Source organism: Propithecus coquereli, unplaced genomic scaffold (genome assembly GCF_000956105.1).
Source record: "Propithecus coquereli isolate 6110/MARCELLA unplaced genomic scaffold, Pcoq_1.0 Scaffold487, whole genome shotgun sequence".
In the NCBI taxonomy this organism is placed as follows: domain Eukaryota; kingdom Metazoa; phylum Chordata; class Mammalia; order Primates; family Indriidae; genus Propithecus; species Propithecus coquereli.
The window spans coordinates 106,774-128,421 of NW_012150696.1; the positions used below are offsets into that span (position 1 = coordinate 106,774).

General features: G+C 43.6%; 1 protein-coding gene and 1 pseudogene across 2 annotated transcripts in view; one reads left to right on the forward strand and one right to left on the reverse strand.

Annotated features, from left to right (window-relative positions):
* Positions 1 to 21,648, forward strand: part of ETV6 (ets variant 6) — a 238,309-nt gene that overhangs the window by 30,554 nt on the left and 186,107 nt on the right. The window lies entirely within an intron of this gene.
* Positions 13,429 to 13,815, reverse strand: LOC105819522 (annotated as a pseudogene).

The following is a 21,648-nucleotide window of genomic DNA, read 5'->3' on the forward strand; positions in this document are numbered from 1 at the left end:
GCACCCTATTATTTTGAAGGATAATTCCCTCACAATTTCATCTGTAAATACTTCAGTATGTGTCTTTAATAGACCTAAAAAACCCAACCAAACAAAATGTCATTATCACATCTAATAAAGCTAACTGTAATGTCTTCATATTATCTAATTAATACCTAGAGTTCAAATATAATACCTATTGTTTTTGGCCATGAGGATACAACCTATAAAAGTAAGGCCTGTAAGTCTCAATACCCAAGAGCCGGTATTCTAGTGTGAAGAAACAGAAAAAATAAAAGTAAAATAAAAACAGGATGATTTCTGCTAATGATCAGTGCTCTGAGAGAAGCACGGTGGGTAATAAGAAAGAGGTGACCCAGGCCCAGACCGAATCTGTTCCAGGTGGGGTGGTCAGGGAAGGGCTAAGGCCAGGTGAAGAGAAGGAGCTGGCCCTCGGGAGCCCAGGGGACATCGTCCCAGGCCGAGAGGTTTGCCAGTGCGCCAGGAGCTTGGTGGGCCTATGCAGTGTGTCATCTGACCAAGAAAGCTATTTTCACTGTTCATGCTGGCTTTAGTTATAATCATTTGTAATGTGTCACTTTTCAGTGTCTAACTTTTCAACGGGGTAAATAGAAAGAACCATCCAAATATACTGGTAGTGAACTTTGGTGTTAATTTTGCCTTGTTAGTTATGCTTAATTGCTCCTAGACATTCCAGAAAAAAATGAAACTGAAAATTCAGGCTTCTTAAAGACCTTCTGAAATATACAAACCCCTAAGGAAACAGACCCTTCTCTGTGTGTAATAATAGAGCTCTAGTTTCTGCAGGGCAGGTTCCTTCTTGAGATTTGGGGCACTTCCTGCTTATTTCTGGGTAAAATAAAAGTGACAGCTTCTTTTTTTTTTTTTCCCTTACAACTTTTTAATACTTCTTCTTCTCTGGGTAAAAACCAGGAAGTGGGAAATGAATGTATAAAAACCAACAATACCTACACCCACACATGTGTATTTTCATGTACATGTGAACATATATGGTGAGAGGAGAGAAAGGATGCATAGAGAAGATGGGTTCTATTAAATTTGATTTAAATGAAATGGCAAATTAGAGCACATTCTTGTCCTGATCTTTTCTGTAATAAAGATAAAATGGGGGTATTATGTTCATATGATTGAACAAAAGTGGATGATTCCAACCTTTTTTCCTCAGCCATTAAAACAAGAATTTGAAAGAAACAGTCTTTGCATATACACACTGAGGGTTTGTCAGCCTTTCTTCAAACACAGCCAGCCACAGTCAGACTAAACATTCGTAGACATTTCATTTAGTCCACAGTGGAGGTATTTGTTGATTCACATATTTTCTTTTTGCAAGAAAATCTTCAAGGTTAGTATTCACCACTGAATTTAACACAAAGTAAAATTCCATTGTGTTGTAACACAGCTTAAAATGCTGTCTTTTATTTAATCTAGAAAATTCTATTATTGTCACTCCTGAAAAAGGTGCTGGTAGTTTAGCTTTAACCATCAGCTGCAATAAGGGCTGTGGATAGTTTTGCAATTTATCAAATTATTTCTCCTCCTCATTTGTCTTCTCGATTTGCCAAACATCAGTGCTCTCGTGGCACCAGGGACTAACTAACTATTGGATTTTTCTGCTCAGTACATGGGATGCCAGTAGGTGGGACAGAGAGTTTATGGTAGATTCAGTTTGTCTTTATTTACCCAAGCACTCTTCCAGGGCTTGAAGCTGTCAAAGGTGAACTAGGAAATTATTGTTTACATCTGCCAGGAATTCACTGTTCTTTTATGAGCTTTCATGCCCTTCGGAGAACATTTTTTTGTACACCATGATTGTCAGAAGGGGTCTGGGATAATTTTAGAGTGGTACAGAGATTGCACGTCAGCAACTTTGTCTGCTGTGACTTTGGATGCTCTGTAGTAACTGTTTTCTTAAAATCTAAGTTTGCTTGGCAATACCTTTTTTTTCTTAATGAGAAAATGGTAGACACATCCCTGGGTGCCCACCACTCATTTAGTCAAGATTGCTAATTATGTGAAATCAATAAATTCAGTGACTATGAAGGACTTATTTTAATAGCACAGTTCTGGCAAAAGTAGAGCTTTATTAAGTACAGTATTGTTGAGTTGTTAAATAGCGAGCATTTATTGTGTTCCTGCATTTAAAACACCTTCAAGCATTGTAGGGAAAGAAAAGCACCTAAGCTGTGGTCTTTACCTTTAAGGAACTCATAGCCTAGTTGAGATAAGAAGACGTACGTGTAAGAAGATAAGGAATAGCATAAAGCAGTATGTGATCAATGCCAAATGCAAATGTGTGCTAAAGGGCTTTCAAAGAGGGTGAGGGTTCCTGGTGAACTAGAATAATGACAAGAACAGCAGTGATAGCAGCCAGCATTTACTGAGTGCTTGCCATGTACTAAGTACTGATCAAGTATTTTACAGGTATTTAGTCTTCATGTCAGCCACATGAGAAAAACATGTCTGTTATTATTCCTGTTTTACAGCTCAGAAAACTGAGTGAGGTTAGCTAGCTGGCACAGGGTCCCACGCCAAGGAAATGTTGGAGCCCGTGTTAGATTCTGGGCTGCCTAAGTCTAGAGCCACCGTCTTATCCATGCCAGGGTGGCCTAGGGAAACTTGATGCAAGGAAAACCTGATGGTCCCTATACATACCAGCAAGCCTCCTGGAAGAGGCTGGTGTGCGTAGGGAAGCAGTGAAAGATAAGGTCTTGGGGTGTGATTAAAGGGCCCTGAGTCCGGGTTGAAGCACCTGGACCTGATCCAGAAAGCAGCTGGAGAACCAGTGAATGAACTTAGCAAGAAAATAACATGATCACCCCGAGAGGACGGATGTCACAGAGGAACGTTGGGTGTGTTGCAGGGCAGCCGCTGTGCCTCGCATTTGGGTTTTCTGATCCTGGCTGCTTCAGTCTTGTGGCTGTCCAGTGGTTTGATTTTCCATCAGTCCTTTCTCCCTCGGCCTTGAGGGATGAATATCTACAAAATCTCAGGCATTGGGCCATAGGAGCACCGTGTCCCACTGGTGATCCACTGGGCTTTCCACCAACTCGTAGTTGGCCTAAGTCCTGCTGCATAAGCTGTCTTAGATGGCAAAAGGTAAGGTCAGGTGTTGTCCCTCCCCCTCAGGGGTTTCCTTATGCTTTTCTAGGTTTGGGGCCAAAAAATCCACATAGCAGAGCAATCCTGGAAACCCAGGAGCAGAGTGGGTGATGTGCGGAGACCCTTCCAGGATAGCCGTAGACCTAGCTGCCGCCTGAGGCCTGGCTCCAGGTCCCAGGGCTGATTAGAAGGATGCTTTGTGATCACTTGGTCAAGGCCGCGTGTCTCTAGAGAGCCCAGTTAGGGGAGTAACCACAGTCTTCTCCTCCGTGCTGATTAACCTGGGATTTAAATACAGGCTCCAAAATAAAGTGTAAGTGGTGGTAGCTCAAAGAAGCAAACCAAGCTTAACATTAACTGACATGGGGCTCCTGGACATGTGGAATGACTCGGAACAAAGGTTAGTTACTGCATCTATGACTCTTTTTAGACAAAGAAAATATGTGATTAAGAAATATTTTGGCAAGATCTCACCAAGATTATTTACTGGGAAGGAGGCCCAGGACTCAGCCAGGCAGGGAAAATGTGGGGTGTTTGCTTGGATTGTGGAAAGAGTACATTTTGTAGTGTGGAAGTGGACTGAAGGCCTGGGGGAGGGGGTACCACGATACCGGTTTATGCCTGCAGATGCCAGAGCAAGGAGAGGAAGGCATCTGCTTGACACAGGGACCAGGGTAGGGCTCAAACCTATCTCTGCTCATCAGGCATGGTTTGCATCTTTAGGGACACAGCACAGTACATTCACTGTTTTATTTTAAGCCATGGCTAACTTTTCTCCAGTCTTCTCCAGGAGGAAAACTTGATGTTTGCTGTCATCCTGGCCTAAAAATGTCCACAGTTGCGCTAACAGGCAAGCTTCCGCAAGCAGATCAAATTTGCCATTCTGGTTCCAACATTTGACTACCTAGCTTTTTATAAAGGAAAAAAAAGAGAGGGGGGGAGCTGACATCAACTGATGTTTCAGGTTTGAGGGTGTTGGAGAAGTGGGAGTTCTTTGCTTAGTCTTTTGTGGACGTTGGATGTGTGTCCGCCTTCTGGCTGGCCACCCTTCCCCCAGGCGGATTCTCTCGGAATCGTTTTCTCCTGCCGGGAGCCTCTTCCCTCCCCCAGCTTTGTCTTTTTCTCTGACATCTGCCGCACACTCTCTCCAGGGCATACGGTCCAAACCCTCCCGGGAGAGCTTCATCTGCTTAGTGTAACTTCTGGAAGAAGATAGAACCGATGGATTTTCATGCGCAAATACGGGCTCGCGGTGATGTTCCTGCCAGAAGCAGCCACGTACTCAGTGTCACAAGCATGAATTTATGATGCAATTTGAAAAGGGTCAGAATATTCAAAGATGAGATTAATGCCCGTCTGTGAGCACTTTGTGACGCTGAGGTAACTGAAGTGTGTCTGGTGCTGTCCCGAGCTGGAGTCCTCCCCTGCAGATGCCGAGGAGAGAGAGATGGCTCTGCACACAGGGAAGGCATGTGGGATGCACGTTTCTTGCTGCCTTTCAGCTGGTGATCTAGACGCAGGCTGGCAGGTGGACATCAACGTGGGGCAGACGTGGTGTGAACTGTCCTCCCCCCGTCCCCCCACCCCACTTCCTTACAGGACACCTGTCTGTTTTGTGTAAATTCAGACACCATGTTATGATATTCCTGTAATTTCATTTTTTGTTTTTCTTTCGCTATTGGACTTCATATGCGAAGAATAGGATTAGTCATAATCTTTCATGACGCATTCTCTTCACATTTGTGTTTATTTAGAAGGACATACTAGACAACTGTCTTAGTTCAGGCTTCTATAACAACATGCTATAAACTGGACGAATTATAAATGACAGAGATTTATTTCTTTCAGTTCTGGAGGCTGGAAGTCTGAGGTCAGGGTGCCCGCATGGTCGAGTTCGGGCGGTGGCCCTCTTTTTGCTGCGTCCTCACATGGCAGAAGGGTGACGTAGCTCTTTGGGGACTCTTTCATAAGGGCCTTTCATAAGGGCGCGAATCCCTTTCGTGAGGGCTCCACCCTCATGACTGAATTACTTCCCAAAGGTTCCACCTCCAAATACTATCATATTGAGGGTTAGGATTTTGCCATGTGAATTTTGGGAGGACACAAACATTCAGTCTGTACCAGTGACCATAAACCCATCCCCAAAACAAAAGATAGGATGTTGAAAATAACCTGTATCTGACCGGATCATGGGCCTCCCCACGCTTCATCCTTCTTACTCCTTCTACCCAAGGTGACCTTGCCTGAATCCTGTGTGCATCTTCCCTTTCTTTCCTACATACTTTATTTCAGCTCTGTGTAATCCTACATTAAGAGCGTAAAATATATACACATGAAAAGTATGTATCTCTATAGATATACACTTGATTTTAGCTGTCTTCTTACTTTATAAAAGGAGCATCAGACTATATAATCTTTTGGGGCTTTTTCACTTAATGTTTTTACTGCTAATGTTCATCTGTATTGCTACATGTCATTAGTTCATTTGCTTTGTCTGCTGTATAATGTTCTGTTGTATGTAATTATACTGTTCATTCCTTTACTCTCCCACTGATGGGCATTCAGGTTGGTGCTAGGATTTGAGCTATTGCAGACAGGTTTGCCATAAATATATTTGTGTACAGGTAATCTGTTGTTCATGTGCAAGAGATCCCTTTGTGTATATGACTCCATGTTTTGAAAACCAGTGGTGTATTGTACGCTGGGAGACCGTTTGTGGGAAGCACAGTAAAGGTGAATCCTCAGTACCTCATTTTTCACTTTGGTGTGCAGAAGTAGCACGTGAACTTTGTAGGAGACAAGACACTTCTATGGTTTGAATATTTGTCTCCTCCAAAATGGATGTTGAAATTGAGTCCCCAGTGTGGCAGTATTGAGAGGTGGGGCCTTTAAGAGGTGATTGGTCATGAGGGCTGTGCCCTAATGAATGGATTAATCCTCCTGTGGATTAATGAGTTATCATGGGAGTGGGACTGGTGACTTTACAAGAAGAGGAAGAGAGAGCGCGGAGTTAGCACGCTCAGCCCCTTGGCCACGTGACACCCTGCGCCACCTTGAGACTCTGCAGAGTCCCCACCGGCAAGAAGGCCCCTACCACATGCAGCCTCTTGCACTTCCCAGTCTCCAAAACTGTAAGAAATAAATTTCATGTCTTTATAAATTATCCAGTTTCAGGTATTCTGTTATAAGAAACTGAAAACAGACACATACCGTCTTATTTTAACTTTATTCCTCCCACCAACTTCCCAGCCCTACCCAGTGCTTGGAGCGACTCTCTGGGCACGCAGTAGGCACTTTCTTTCATCACGGCTTCACTGTAGTTAATGCCTGTTGACTTCATCTTATGTTAAATTCTTTGAAAGTAAAGCTATGTTCCCTATAAGACCAGTCACTTTTGTTCCTCTAATCAGGTCAGTTATTTTCTTTGCATTGTTTTATTTAGCATCTTCCATGAACTGGGCAGGCACCATCTTAATAGGGCCTGGTTCTTGCTCTTGGGACTTCTGTCTGGTGGGGAGAGGCTGTGTATAAGCTGAGGATTAGAATGTATTATGGTATGTGCTGTAACACTTAGGTCATAGAGAAAGGGTGCTTACCTCTCCCTGGGAGAGAAGACTCCTGGGGTGGGAGGGGGAGACAATGTTGGGTCTGATATTTGGAGAATGGGTAAGAGTTCACAAGATAGATTAGGGAGGCGGAGTTGGCGGATGATTTCGGGAAGTTAGAGCCCTGGGAGAACATGGTACACTCAGGCCATGGCAGGTGGTTGGCTCTGACTGGAGCATGCGCTTAAATGAAGGCACATGAGGCAAGTCAAACGGCTTGCTTGTGTTTTTGTGAGTCTCTTCAGTTTTGGGGTTTTTAGTCCATAACCATTTTCATTTACTCTCAACCTCTGTCTCACAACTAGTCTGGGTCTGTGCTCCTTGGTGACATCCTCTCACCCTTTCCCTTGGTGCCATGTACAGTTGGCTAAGAGAGCACGTCAGACTGTGGGCCCAGAGTTGGGGGAAGACCCCGGTCACCTCTGGTCCTTGTCAGCCTGTGTGCTTGGACAGTAGAGTTCACCCAGGTGGAGACGCAGGAGCAGCCTCTGGGCATGGAGTAGTGTTTTTCTCTCCAGGGACTAGACCAAGATAACTCCTTGGCAGGGGTAGCAACCGTACGTGCTGGAGCGATGCTGCTGCCCACTTCTGGTGTCTTTAGGGGCTCCTTCTCTCCCCTCCCTCCGTCTCCAGCGGCTTCCATCCGTTTGCCTTCTAGTGTCGAAGCACCAGGGGAAGGTGCAGGGAAGGCTGCTCCACCTGCATGCTTCTCTGCCCATCTGTTTTCAGGAACTCTGTGGCCAGAGAGAGTGATAATTTCAGGAAAGAGTGCCAGAGACCGCTGGTGGACAGCAGGAGGTTCTCTTCTCGGAGAAAACAGCTGGTCCTCTGCGGCCAATTCTCCTTCTAACTAGAGAGATTAGACAACCACCACACACACAGATGCACACACGTGGGAAGATAGGCTGGAGCTGTGGCAAGTAAAATTTTTATTGGAATAGGTGGTGGTAGAGGAGCACTCTATATTACGCCATGGCATAACAGAGTGTTATATTTGGATGACTTTTTGGAAGTCTTTATTTTAGGTCTGTTTTGTTAGAGATCTAATTTCTTTGTGTTCTTGTGCCTACCTAGCGCAGTGGTTAAGGACACAGACTAACATTTGATAGACCTGGGTTTGAACTCTACCTCTGCTGCTGCTTAGCTCTGTGACTTTTGGCAAATCAGTTAACCTCAGAGGCTCAGTGTCCTTGGTTGAAAACTGGGCCACTAATACTTAGCGCTCACATTGGGTTATTTTGAGGGTTATGTAAGGCGTCATGTATATAAAATATTTTATTATACAATAGCTTTTTATGAAGTAATTTGAATTTGGGACTCATGTTGCCTTTATAAAAAGTTCGCTTCTTCAGAAGAGTCAGTGAGGTGGCCATCTCAGAACCCAGTGGACAGTCCTCTGTCAGGCTCAATAGGTATTTCATGTCATTCAGTGCAGAGAGTAAGTGGAAGGATGATCACATACAGACAAAATGGGCACCTCTCTGCCTAAACGTGCTGCTCTCTCATTTTCAAAACAATATTCTAAAAAGTCCCCTCCCCTGTAAAACTCTCCCAGTGAAAACTCTCCACCTGGTTGTTGTCACGGTGTTTGTTGCAGCCTTCTCTCTCAGATACTTAGCTCTGTGGAGTCGTAATCATTTATCCGTAGGTACTTTTGCGTGCGTTTGTCCCGTCTCTCTCTTTAGAAGACACTCCTGCTGGTGCATGGAGTAAGATGTTCTTTTCCTTTCCTGTGGAAGTGCTATTTTTGCTCTCCTTAAGGAACTAGAGCGGAATTTGGTTCAGCATTTATCATGTATCAGTTTATCACTGTGCTTTTTCCCTCTTAGATTGACATGTGTCAACAGAAAATGTGGACTTGGTCATATAAAGATGGTACATGTCACTTAACATGTGCCACCTCTATACCTTCTGATTATGGAATTTTGATGAAATCTGTCACAGGGTGCTGAAGACAGGCTCAAGTGAAACATTTAGTTTTCTAGCATTTTCACGCATGTCAAAGTGATCTGGTGTGGACTGAAGGTACGTTGTCCTTCCCTTTAATGATGTTATCAAATCTAGTTTAAATTCATAGGACTCCTTAGAAAACTTTTGTGATATGAACAGATTCTAATGAGTTGAAATAGAGATCTCTCCAGCTTCTTTAATTAGCATCTTGAGAATGAACTGATAAAGTGGGAATACAGACAGGGATAAAACAGTGTGGAGGGAGTTGGAAAAAAGAAAAAGGGGGAGAGGAAGGGAGCAGCAGCAAAGGCCATTGCTTTTAAGGAATTGGAATTCTTCCATCAGACATTAGAATTCTCCTACCAGGCACCGGAGTTTGCCCTAGGTTTTCTCTACTTTCACTGGGTCCTGTATTCCAGTTGAAGTAAGTTGCATTATAGTCCTGCCCAGTTTTGCACTTCGAGGGGGGTTGGTGGTGAAATGGAGCAGACACTAATGATGCAAGCTGGAGGGAGAACTAGTTTCGTTAATGTGACTCAAGACCTGGCACGGCTGTCTTTTACCAACTCAAAGTTTCGTCCAGTAGGCTCTGTAACACGTGGAGTCAGATTTGGAGGAGTTTCCAGCTCTCACCTTCACGCTGTCCTCGTTTGGTAGCCAGGTAGAGGGTGTTTGTGTTCTTTTCACACCTCCCCATCACTTTTGCTCCAGTGCTGGAGACCCAGTGGTGTCCTGAAGGATTACGAGGAACCCCTGCCGCTCCCCTTGTCCTCTGACCTAGCTGGGTGCTCAGGGAGCTCTGGAGTCTCATATGGTCAGCAGCCCTTAGCGTGGCCAGCTGACTTTTCCACATCACCAGCGACATCTTTCTTCTTCCTAATCGTTGACTCATGGAACGTTAGAATTAGAAAAACCCTTGTGGTTCTTATAGTCCAACTTCTTCATTTTAGACATGAGGAACTCTAAGGCCTGGGGAGGGGTGGTGATAGGTATAGAGGAAAAAAAAAATCTTTTTTTCCTCTAAATTAGACTGCCAAAAGACAGATTAACAAGAAAAAAAGGAAAGTTATTAACACATGCAGTGCACATCACCTGGGAGAAACCTCAGTGATGAGTAACTCAAAGGCTTAAGTTGGTTTTTTTTTTTCTTTCTGTATAGCACTTGTCACTCTCTGACATCGATCTTGGTTATTTTTTGATTAATGTTTGTCTCTTTCCACTAGTTTGTGCACACCATGGGGATGGTGATTTTTGTCTCTTGTTCACTGCTGTATGCCTGGTACCTAGAGCTGTGCCTAGGACACAGTGAGCAAATATTTGTTGAAACACTGAATGCATGAACTTTGGGCAAGTAACTTAACCTTTCTGTACTTTAGTTTTCTTATGAGTAAAATAGGAATAAAAATAGTGCCTGCTTCATCAAGTTGCAATGAAAACTAAGGGAGTTAACCCATCTACAGCACTTAAGGCCAGCCTGGCACAGAGTGAATGCTCAATAAAGGTTCCCTATTATTATAATTATTAAATATTTGACTTCTAGACTGCAAACTCCTCTAGGACAAAGACTGTTTCTTTTTATTTCTGGTAGCAATTTGGCAGACATGTGATGGATATTCAGTGTTTGCTGAACAGATGGATAAATAAGTTATAGAAAAATTGTAGGCAATATCTCTAAATATTTGTTACATTTAAATGAATAGGTCTCCGTACTGTCTTTTTCCCTCAGCTGCAATTGGTGAACCCACACAGAATAGTATGATCATGTTGTGCCTTAGCTCATCGCTTAGGCAGTAGGGCCAATAATTCATTTTTGTTGCCATGACATGGCTGACATTTCTTGGGGATTGAAAGCAATGGCAGAAACTTGGTGGGTCATGAATGTCACCCCAGCCTGTAAGATACACAAGAGCCACTTGAGAGCTCTTCCATTCGTAGCTGATACTTCACAGAAACGCTTCCCTGGCAAAGGAGGTACTTAGCAGAGGCTGCAGACATCTGAGCAGACAGATGCAGGAGAAGATGAAAGGGAAGGTTAAGGAAGAAACATCTCCATGCTTAAGAAACAGTTTAAAGGTTGTAAAAGGATTTCACTTTTAAATTTGAGCCAGTCGTTTGACTTTTATGGGCCTTACGATGTCTCTGGTAAAATCAGAGAATAGACCAGATCACTTCCAAGGAACTGTCTTACTTTTTAAATTTCCTGATTCTGTGGAAAGTGTTGAAGAAGGCTCCAGACCGAAGAAGAGTTTCAGGGTCTAGATTTAAGTGGAGATACTGATAAAGTGGAAGGGGATGTTACTGTAAGGGCCTTGGGCCAGTGGCTAAATGTTAATGGCATATAGTATCTGTTTGTGAGAGGAGGTGGAAAATTATAGGATAATGATTAAATAGAAAATGAATTCAGAATCCACATCTTGACAACAATTTCTGACCTCCTGGTTGGATGAGCATATTTCACATGAACTAAGTTGCATGTTGGCTGTCCAGTCTGGGCGTCTGTTTTGTGAACCTTTCCCATAACTAATCCCCAAGAAATTTCCAATCATGCCCATAAGGTAATGCAATTTGGCAAGAGGATTTGGACCTTGACGAAATCTCTTGCCCAATTTGGCATCCAGAAAAGGCTGACTTGCCTAATTTGAAAAGAAATTGAAAACAAAAATTAAAAACAAAACCTCTGGTTGTTACTTGTTTGATGAAATGCCATAGAAAACTATAATTTTTTTTCCATACCCCGGTACTATAGAGAATATTTTTACCATTGACTCCTAAATATCTGTCCTTGGTTTCCTGTCCTTCCCTGATGCAGTGTTCTGATGAGGCTAAAGCATTATAGCAATGGTATGAAGTGGAAATGTGTGTGTGTGTGTGTGTGTGTGTGTGTGTGTGTGTGTGTGTGTGCGTATGTGTGTATTTTGTACCATATGTGTCTGCCTGCATTCTCAACATCTACATTAGTGTTAGTTTTGTATTGCTTTGTAAAAAATTACCACTAATTTAGTGGTTTAACATAGCATACGTTTATCATCTTAGTTTCTGTGGGTGAGGAATCTGGACATAGCTTGTCTGGGTCATCTGCTTAGGGTCTCACAAGGCTGGGATTAATATGTTAGCCAGGGCTGTGGTCTCATCTGAGGCTTGACTGAGGAAAAACCCAGTTTCATTGGCAGAATTTAGTACCTTGTGGTTGTGGGACGGAAGATTTCGGTTTCTTATTAGCTGTTGGCCAGAGGTTGCCCTTAGTTTCTCACCATGTGGGCCTCCTGACATGGCATCCCACAAGGCAGCTCGGTCTTTCAAAATTAGCAAGGGAATTTAATGTTTTCCCATAATACAAGTGTCTTTATGGACCTGACCTCAGCTTTTCACCTCTTATCCCTGTATGGTAAGATAGAAGTAGGGAGAACCAAGATCCAAAAAGGCTAAATGAAATGTCTAAGGTTGCAAAGCAGCTAGAGGTTGCATTGGAATAAGAATATAAATTGATTAATAACAAAAACAAACACTTGCTATATGCCAGGCACGGTGCTAAGAGCTTCGCATCAGGGCATTCTTGTTTAATTCCCAGCACAACCCTCTGAGTTAAGTATTACTATCGCTAAAGCATTTAACAGGTGGGGAAATTGAAGATTAGAGAGGTTATATAACCTGGCTAAGATTCATAGACAGAAAGTGCACAGCCCATATTTGAATATAGGCAAGCAGACTCCAGAAGCGACTACCATTGCAGTCTGAAGACCTCTCCATTAGAGCATGATACCGCTGTGTTTGGGATTCTTCCTCTCCTTTGTTAGATACTTAAGTTGCTGCAGTATTGGAAAGGGATAATTGTAACAGGTTGCTCCTTTAAAAGTACATTAATAAAATGGAGAGACAACATTCTTTCTTTTCTACTTGAGCCATGCTGCCTCATTTTTCTGAAGACACCTAGGACAAATGGAAGGAAATCAGGATTTAGTGGGATTTGCATGTGTTAATAACACTTTTGCTGCATATGCATCCAAAAAAAAAAAAAAAATCAAACATGCAAACTCGTCAAAGTTGGTAGAATACAGCTTGTTCATTTTTAATTCATTTAAAATGTTCATTTTAATGAAGCATTATCCATTTTATTATTCCACAAGACATGAATAATCTAGAAAAGGCAATATCGGTCTATTTTTCCAACCTATAAAACCATATGTAGATGGGTCTTGTTGAGAGATGTGAAAGATTTAATTTGAGTATTAGAAACTGAAATTTTAGAGTGAAAAAAATCCAGGGGTGTGTGCGTGCGTGTTTCTTCTATATTTGCGGAAACTCAGAGAGCTGTGCTGCAGGATACTTTAAAATCTATAAATACAGTGGAGATATAAAATACGGAGGAGGTTTGCTGATTATCAAGCTTTTTCACGAGTAGTGAAACGGAGCAGCTGCAGGATGGAGGTGAGGAGGATAGAAAAGTGCCACATTGGCTCAGATCCAGGCAAACGTCCGAAACTGTCGCGGCCATGCCCCACGTTACGTATTAATAAAATGTAGAATGGCAGAGTCCTTCCGCTTCAAGCATGCTGCGTACCCCCTCTTCATTTGCATGCATTCAGCTTCCTTCATTAAATGGTTATGCATTGGCCTCCCCTGAACTGATATTGGAGACCTTTTTTTTCTTTTTTTTTCTTTTATCAGAATACAAAGCCAGGTATTTTTACATTTTATTAGCTACAGTATAGATCCTAGAGCTGCCTCATTCCCTCCCCTGCCCCTCACCGTGGGGTCAGGCCTTCCCAGGAGCCCCTGCCTTTGCTGCCTGGGCCTCTGGAACTCCTGCTGCAGCTGAGCAAGGGTTTCCCTCTGTTGCTCTGACTGCCGCTCTGTGTCCCGGAGCTGGGATTCGTGTCGCTTCATTTCAGCTGAATCTTTGTCCAGGCTCTTCCGCACTGTGGCCCGAGCCTCCCCCAGCTCCTGTTTGACCAGCACAGGACCCAGAAGTTTAAAGACCACGTTGGACCCATCCAGCAGGGCCAGTTCCTCCTTCCGATATTATGTTCTGTTAGGTGTGCCTCAAGCTTCTACCGCCCTGACATGGATTTACTCAAGTCCTTCTGTAGCGTCGACATTTCTCCACTTCTCCCCGCAGCTTCTTCTGGATCAGCTCAGCCATGGCGGGGACAAAAGCCTGCAGGGAGCAGGAGACGGGTGCTGACTCACTCTCTGGAAGGTCTCTGAGCTCCCCTTTCTGACCTGGCCTACTCACGTCCCCCTTCAGTCTCGGAGAACTTCTTGAACTTACTGTTGTCCTTTCTCCTATCCTGCATTCGTATTGCTTTATATTAATGTTCTATAAACCTGAGTCCAGTTTTGCCCGGTGCTATAGTTATTTGTGTATGTGTGTCATTCTCCCTAGGATATCCTAGGCCATTTTTCATCAACTTTGATCCCCTTTCAGTGCCCAGCACGAGGCCTGGAACACTGGAGGTGCACAGTATATATTGATTGAATTGAACGAAAGGTATTTGAACACACAGTTAAACCTAAAACAACACAGGGGTTAGGGGCGTCAGTAAAAATCCATCTATAACTTTTGATTTCCCCAAAACTTACTTACTAATGGCCTACTCTTAACTGGATGCCTTACTGATAAACTGTCCATTAACACATATTTTGTATATGTTTTACATACTGTGTTCTTACAATAAAGTAAGCTGGAGAAAAGAAATGTTACTAAGAAAATCATAAGGAAGAGAAAATACATTTCCTATTCATTCAGTAGAAGTGGATCATGATCAAGGTCTTCATCCTCATGGTCTTCACATTGAATAGGCTGAGGAGGAAGACGAAGGGTTGGTCTTGCTGTCTCGGGTGGCGGAGGCAGGAGAGCTGGTAGAGGTGGAAGGGAGGGCAGCAGAGATGGGCACACTGGATATAACTTTTACTGAAAAAAAAAGTCATGTGTAAGTGGACCCATGGCGTTCAGACCCATGTTGTTCAAGAGTCAACAGTATTTCATATATTCGCTCCTACTGTGGTAGACAGGGCCTCCAGTCATTAGTTCTGAAACTTCCATTTAAGGCCTCAAGGAAGAGTCCCCTCGTTCCAGTAATCTAAAAGTTGGTGAACAAATTCAAATCCACTGTATCACTGTCCCTTATGTTCCCATGGGGGTTTTTGTTCGTTTAAAAAAAAACAACAAAAAAACCTCTTTTGGCTGTGAGCTGTCGTCTTTCTTTTTTCTTTTGCATCTAAAAATTTGTGGTGAATTATATATAACATAAAATTTGCTATTTTAACCATTTTTTAAGTGCACAATTCAGTGGCATTAGGTACGTTCACGTTGTTGGGCAACCATCACTACTCTCCGTCTCCAGAACGTTCACATCTTCCCCAAATGAAACTCCATGCTCATTAATATGCTTTTCTTCCCGGTCCCAGCCCATGGCAACCACTGTTCTACTTTCTGCCTCTGTGAATTTTGACTGTTCTAGGTATCTCCTGTGAGTGGAATCATACAATATTTGACCTTTCGTGACTGGCTTATTTCACTTACTCTAATGTTAAAAGGCTTATCCATGTTGCAGCATGTATCAGAATTTCATTCCTTTTTAAGTCAGCCATTGTCTCTCAAGACGCAAGAGTTTAAGTGTTTTTAGTCTCTGTAGCCAGAGGTAAATTTCCTTCCTGGCCTTGGCCTTTTCCTGGAATGAAACTTCCAAAGGCATTCCCTGTCTTCCGGAGTGGTATTCTTTGGGAGAGCTGAGTAGCAGTACGGAGGCAATTAATGTGAGTGTAACAAATGAGCACCTACTGTATGCCAGGGACTCTGCCTATGACCAGGGAGTACACAGTCTTGTGGGAGAGACAACTGTAAAGTCAGCTAACTGCAGTACCATGTGCTAAGTGCTGAAGGAGGACCAGAAAGGTTCAAAGAAGAGGTCATATTTCAAACACACTTTGAAGGTGTTCAAGGCAGAGAAGAAAGGGATGGCATTCCATGAATGGCTTGAGCCAAGGCAAGGGAAAACATGTGTAAGGCTGTAGCCTTCCAATACGTACGTCGAATGCACCGAGAGTGGGGGGAACAAGGCTAGAGGGAGCATGAACGCCATGCTTAGGAGCCGGGGGCACAGGGAACTCGGAGGCTTGACCCAGTTATGTCTGTGGGTTGACGGGGTCAGGGGTAGATTGGAATGGGAGAGACGGGCACTGGCAGCCAGTGTGTGGGGGCAGTGGGGAGGTAGTGTGGTGGCAACATTTCAGGCAGATGACGAGGGCTCGAAGCAAGGCAGTCACAGGCAATTTGCTCCTGGACAGTTGCATCGGGTCTGTCGACAGCAGAGTTCACTGGATTGCCCCTACCTGGACATCCTGCCTTTTTATGTTCTGAAATTCCTGTAATTTCAATTCCAGTTTAAAGTTCAATTCCAGTTTAGAGTTCTGTTTTTGGAACATTTCTGTTAAATCTTTGCTTGTTATATCCTTAGTGACAAGAATACGTTGACTGGTACAAGACACCTGGACAGTTTCTTACCTTCAGGCTTTTCACTCCATCGTGCACTCCTTAGGATAGTTTCTCAGTCTTCTGCATACTAAGGGAAGCCTGTCTAATAGGCGGAGAAGGATAGTTACTACGATTCTTTCTAACATAGAATAGCTGGACTGTAACTGTAATTAAAACAGATCAGCCCAGTTGTAGTAGAAGTGTCCCCCCTCCCCCCTCCCTGTGATCTTTTAGTGACAGATGAACTCAAACAAAACTTGCATACGAGTGTATAAACTGAAACTTTGAAGAACAAAGCTGGGTAGGCATCAGAAGTCATTGGCACAGCCAATGGAGCCTGCCGCATGGCCCGTAAAGAACTTGGCTCTTCAGGAAGGGCTTTGAAGTAAGTTTCCCAGGAAAAGACGTAGTCCCTGCCCATATGCAGTGTATATTCTAAGCTGTAGAAGGTCAGAAATTACTCTGGAAAATGCGAGAAAATGAAATGTTCGGTAGGTAACCTTAAAAACTGGTATTTAAGGAGGTCCCCAAACATACACATAGAGAAAGTGAAAAATACTACCTGATACAAGTATTGAGAGAAAATGCCCAGGAGTCATTATTTGACCAAAAGCTGAATAAGAAAAAAGTGCTGAAATATACTAAAAATAATATGTTTCAAAGAAAATAACCTTTTGCTAACCTTTGCATTAGTCAGTTCCTTATTAGAGTATTTTTTTCCCTGTTTTAGTCACTACTTTAAAAGAATGTGTATAAATATAGAAGATCAAGAAAAGTGTGATAAAAATAATTTAAGATTTGGAACATGAGTTTTAAAAGAAAAGGTTAGAGATTAAAGTGGACTCGACTTTATCATCTTCAGTGTGAAAAAAATCAAAAGAATATTTTTGGACAAGCCACTGCAAACGATACCAAGGAGTTTAAAGGACACACTCTGCCCCTGTGGGACTTCAATGTAGTGGCTGGGTTTTTATCATGCAGTTGACTGCTCAGTTTATTTCTTTATTTCCCGAGAGCACTAAATGAAGGGAAATGCATGTTAAGTTTTGGGAGATATTTTGAAGGATCAGTAGAGCCAAGCAGGGCGCCTTATAGCTACCTACACATTGAATGAAGAGGAGTTTCCTTCTTGGAGGTTGACAGAACTGACCTGGGGAGCTTCCTGGGTGGGAGTCTAGACTGCATGACCTTCATTAGGCCATTCCTTTCAGTTTTAAGATTTGAGGACAACTTTAGGAAGAGATAGGTAGTTGACTGCCCTGTGAGCGAAAGAGTCAACACCTAAAATAAATGTATATTTCTAAGATTTTGAAAATGGAATGGCAGGAAAGAAGGAAGGAAGGAAGAAAAGTTGATCTTGTGATGGAAACATATTTTCAGGTCATTGCTCTGCAATTTTTATCTTAGTCTTATTAGTTTCTTTCATAGAAGTTATTATAGCTTGCAAATACAGGGTGTACCAGAAGTCTCCATACAAAGGGAAAATTTTGTAATGAATATTTTGTAAATAAAGGTAAATTAAGCTACAATTTCCCATTTTGCCTATGTATGGTGACTTTTGGGACACTCTGTGTATTTTGTCTATTTTACTCATTATTTTGTCTGTCTCACGGATACAAGGTAAGCACTATGAAAACAGGGACTGTGTTTTTTAGTTCTTTTCTGTATTTCTGCCATCATGCCCAGTGTTGGCATACAGTAGGTACTCAAGAAATTAACTGGTTGAATGAATGAATGAAAGTGGCTCAAGAGAAGAAGAGTGCTAGTGGAAGAAGGGGGAGGGGAGTGAGTTCACAAGGCCTTTTTGTTAAAAAATAAATTTTATTATGTATATTTGAGGTTTACAACATGATATGGGATACACTCAGATAGTAGAATGGTTACTAATAATATAATGAAGTAAGTTAACCTATCTATCATCTCACAGTTACTTTTTTTTGGTGCCATCAGCAACTAAAATCTAGTTACCTAACAAAAATCCCTAATGCAATTTTATTAAGCCTTAAAAAAGAAGATCCTGCCATTTGCCACAACATGAACTGACCTGGGGGACTTTGTAATAGTGAAGTAAGCCAGACGCAGAAAGAAAAATAGTGCATGATCTCACTTACATGTGGAATTTTTTTTTTTTCTTAAAAAAAAGCTCAAATACACAGAGGTGGAGAATGACACAGTGGTGGGGGTGGGGAGGGGAGAGGAAATGGGAGATGTAGGTCAAAGGACACAAAATGGCAGTTATGTGGGATGCGCGAGCTGGAGACCTAACGTTCGCCACGAGGACTGAGGTGAACGAGGCCTTTCCTCTCTGTTGCTGTTACATTAGATAACAATGTGCTAAGAAAGGGACATATAATGTCATATAAAAATCGGGAGACAAAACAGGGTAGTGCCCACACGTGCCAGCCCTGGGAAACAGTTCATGCTTTGCCACTGGATAAAGTTTGTTAATTTTTTCTACAACAGCCAAAGGCTCTCTGAAAACCAAGTTTCCTGGTTTGTAAGTCATCTCGGGAGGGGGGCGTGTGTGCGTGTGTATTTCAAGCATCTGACTCCTTTATTTGTATTCTGTGCCCTGGCCTTCAGATGTTTTTTGAGCTGCTTTAGATTAGATTATCTGCGTTGGGATAATGGAGCAATTTTGCAGCAAACTGCCTCTGTGCTTTGGACTGTTCAACTCTTCTTTGCCTGAGTAGCCAAAAAAAATCTCGATTCAGTCCATCTAGCCTGCTACAGTCTGACTTAAGGATATAAAGTCCCAGACCTTAGGACACCTAACTTTAAAACATTAACATATTAACAAAAGGGTAAAACAAGACACTAGAAGAAGACAAACAGAGATTAAAAAGTTCATTTTTTCAAGTGTTTGACTTGGTCCGCAGCATGAGAACATTCCAGGAGACAGTTGGGACAACTCTGACCCCCTGTCTGCCCACCCCGACTCTCTGACCACCTCTGTGCGCCCTTCCCCGTGAGAAAGCAGGCCAGGAGTCAGCCCAGCTGCCTGCGTCGAAGTGCCTTTAATATCCATGGAAGCACAGAAAAATGAAAGCAGGAGCTTTGAACTTACAGGCTTTGCCAGGACACTTTTGAGAGACTTACTGTAACGGCGGGAGTCCTGTCTCTTGGAGCCACCCTTGAACTGTGGTGGTTTTCAAGCCTTTGGAGGGCTTGTGGGGTTCACTTTGGTTTGTTTCCCCCGCCGAGACCTCTTTGGGGCAGGGATGCTAGGAAGCCAGCGCTCCTTCTGCTTGTGTGTCTGAGTTCTTGATGTCCTCAGGCCCAGCTTCCACGCTGGTGAAAGGAATGAAAGTAACAATGCCTTTCATTTGCAGTGCAGCCTTAAAAATATTTGCCTTTGCTATCTCATTCCATCCTGATGATAACCGTGTGAGAAGAGCAGGTGGCATTCTCCTTGTCCTTGTGCGCGTGGAGACGCTGACGCACAGAGAGGTTAAGTTGCCCAGTTTAGCGAAGGGCAGAGCAGGCACTAAGCTCCACGTCTCTTCTCTGGGAAAGCCCGACTCCACCCATTGCAAGACTGTCTCTCATCAACCAGTCTTCAATAATAGTAAAAAAGAGCTTGATGTTGTCAGCTTTAGTTTTTAGAGGCCACTATTCGTTTTTCCTCTGTAAAATAGTGAGTCAGTGTGCTCTGAGCATCTGTGGTGGGCAGGCCTCCCTCCCTGCCAGGTTATTGAGTTTTCTAATGACCTCACGGTTAGGTGCCAGAGACAGTGGGGCAAATGGACTGGTTTTTTTTTTTTTTTTTTGAGACAGAGTCTTGCCCTGTAGCCTCGGGCTAAAGTGCAGTGGTATTATCATAGCTCACAGCAACCTCAAACTCCTGGGCTGAAGCAATCCTCCTGCCTCAGCCTCCGGAGGAGCTGGGACTACAGGCGCGTGCCATGATGCCTGCTAATGTTTTCTATTTTTGATGGAGATGGGGTCTCGCTGTTGCTCAGGCTGGTCTTGAACTCATGAGCCCAAGTGATCCTCCTGCCTCAGCCTCCCAGTGCTAGGATTACAGGCGTGAGCCGCCATGCCTGGCTGGGACTGTCTTTTGTGAGCAGGACAGGTAGGAGACAGGTGGAGAGGGTGAGAGAGCCTCCAGCTTGCTTCCCTCAGCCCAGACTGACAAGCCAGGAACTCCTAGGATGATTGCTTTTATGGCTGTATCTGTTTGTGTATAATTTACCTTTCGAGTTCTATAAATGGACTTGAGTGTAAAATCTTGACTCTGTTGGACACATGACCTGCAGGTTGGTTCTTCTTGTCGGGGAGCCCTCTGCCTCGCAGGGAACAGTTCGTAGAGTCAGGTAGACCTCTCTGCCAGAGGACCAGCTCCTGTGTATTTGAAAAGGAAGACAAACCTGTATTTTGTAGAAAGGGTCCATTGTTCCCAGCGGGTGGTTGCGGCCAACTTCTTGGACTCCTTTGGCCGGCTCTGAAGAAGGATTTGAAGTCAGAATGCTAATCGCTGACTTGCACAGACATCAAGAGTCAAACCTCAGGGAGCTCATGAAGTAAACAAGAGTGCTCAGTTTCAGAGTCTTGAAGAAGAGCAGCTGTGTCCAAGAGGGCAGAGATGAAAAAAATCGTGTCGGGGAGAAAAAATAATTCTCATTCTCATTCCCTGCTTCTCACATGGGTAGCCTTAAAAATACTAAAGGCATCCTGAGCTGTGGGCACGTTTCCCATGAGCAGGACTGCTGCGGCAGGCAGCCTTGCCCGTTTGGAGCTGGGCTGCTGGCTGAGAAGCGGAGCACACCTGCGGGAAGCCCACCCTGCGTGGGTCGCCGCGTTTCTCTCCCCGAGCGGGACGAGGGTTCTTTCATCCTCGCTGCGCACCGCATCTGCGTGGATCCCTCTCACGCTCTCGCTCGTTCCGTCTAGTTCCAAACAGCAGGCTGGTGCTGAGAATTCTGTCATCACCAAGGAGGGTTTTCTTCTAAATGTGAGAAATCTGGGATTTGTCGGAACCAATGTGTCAGCCCTAGTGGTGGGTCTGGGGGGTGCTCTCGGTTTGGTTTAGCCTCCGGTGATTTTCCTTCTCTTAGTGTAAAGAATGATTTTCTCTCGAGTCCTTCCCTCTGATCTCCTTCGTGTAGATTTATGTCTTCTAATCTGGACCTTCCTTTGATTCGGGGCCAGCTACGCAGGCTCCAAGTCATGTTTGTGGCAAGCGGCCTAAATGACCTATCCTAGAGCACATCGTAGTGGAAGGGCCTGGCATGGTGTGGGGACACCTGGCTCTTGCTCTTCTTCCCGTGACCTGACATGTCACTTCCCAGGGCCGTGTTTACTTGTTAATCGAGAGACTGAGCTAGAACCTGGCTATGATCATTTTAATCTCAGCCTTGTCTCCTTCTATGTTACAGCCCACAAAGTGACCTTTTAACAAGATCTATTTATAAGCCATTTGAAGTCTATCCATTCTTCCCTTAGCAGTTGTATGTGTCATTTTCTCAGCCTGATTTACATCAAAAGCTCTACTTTTCC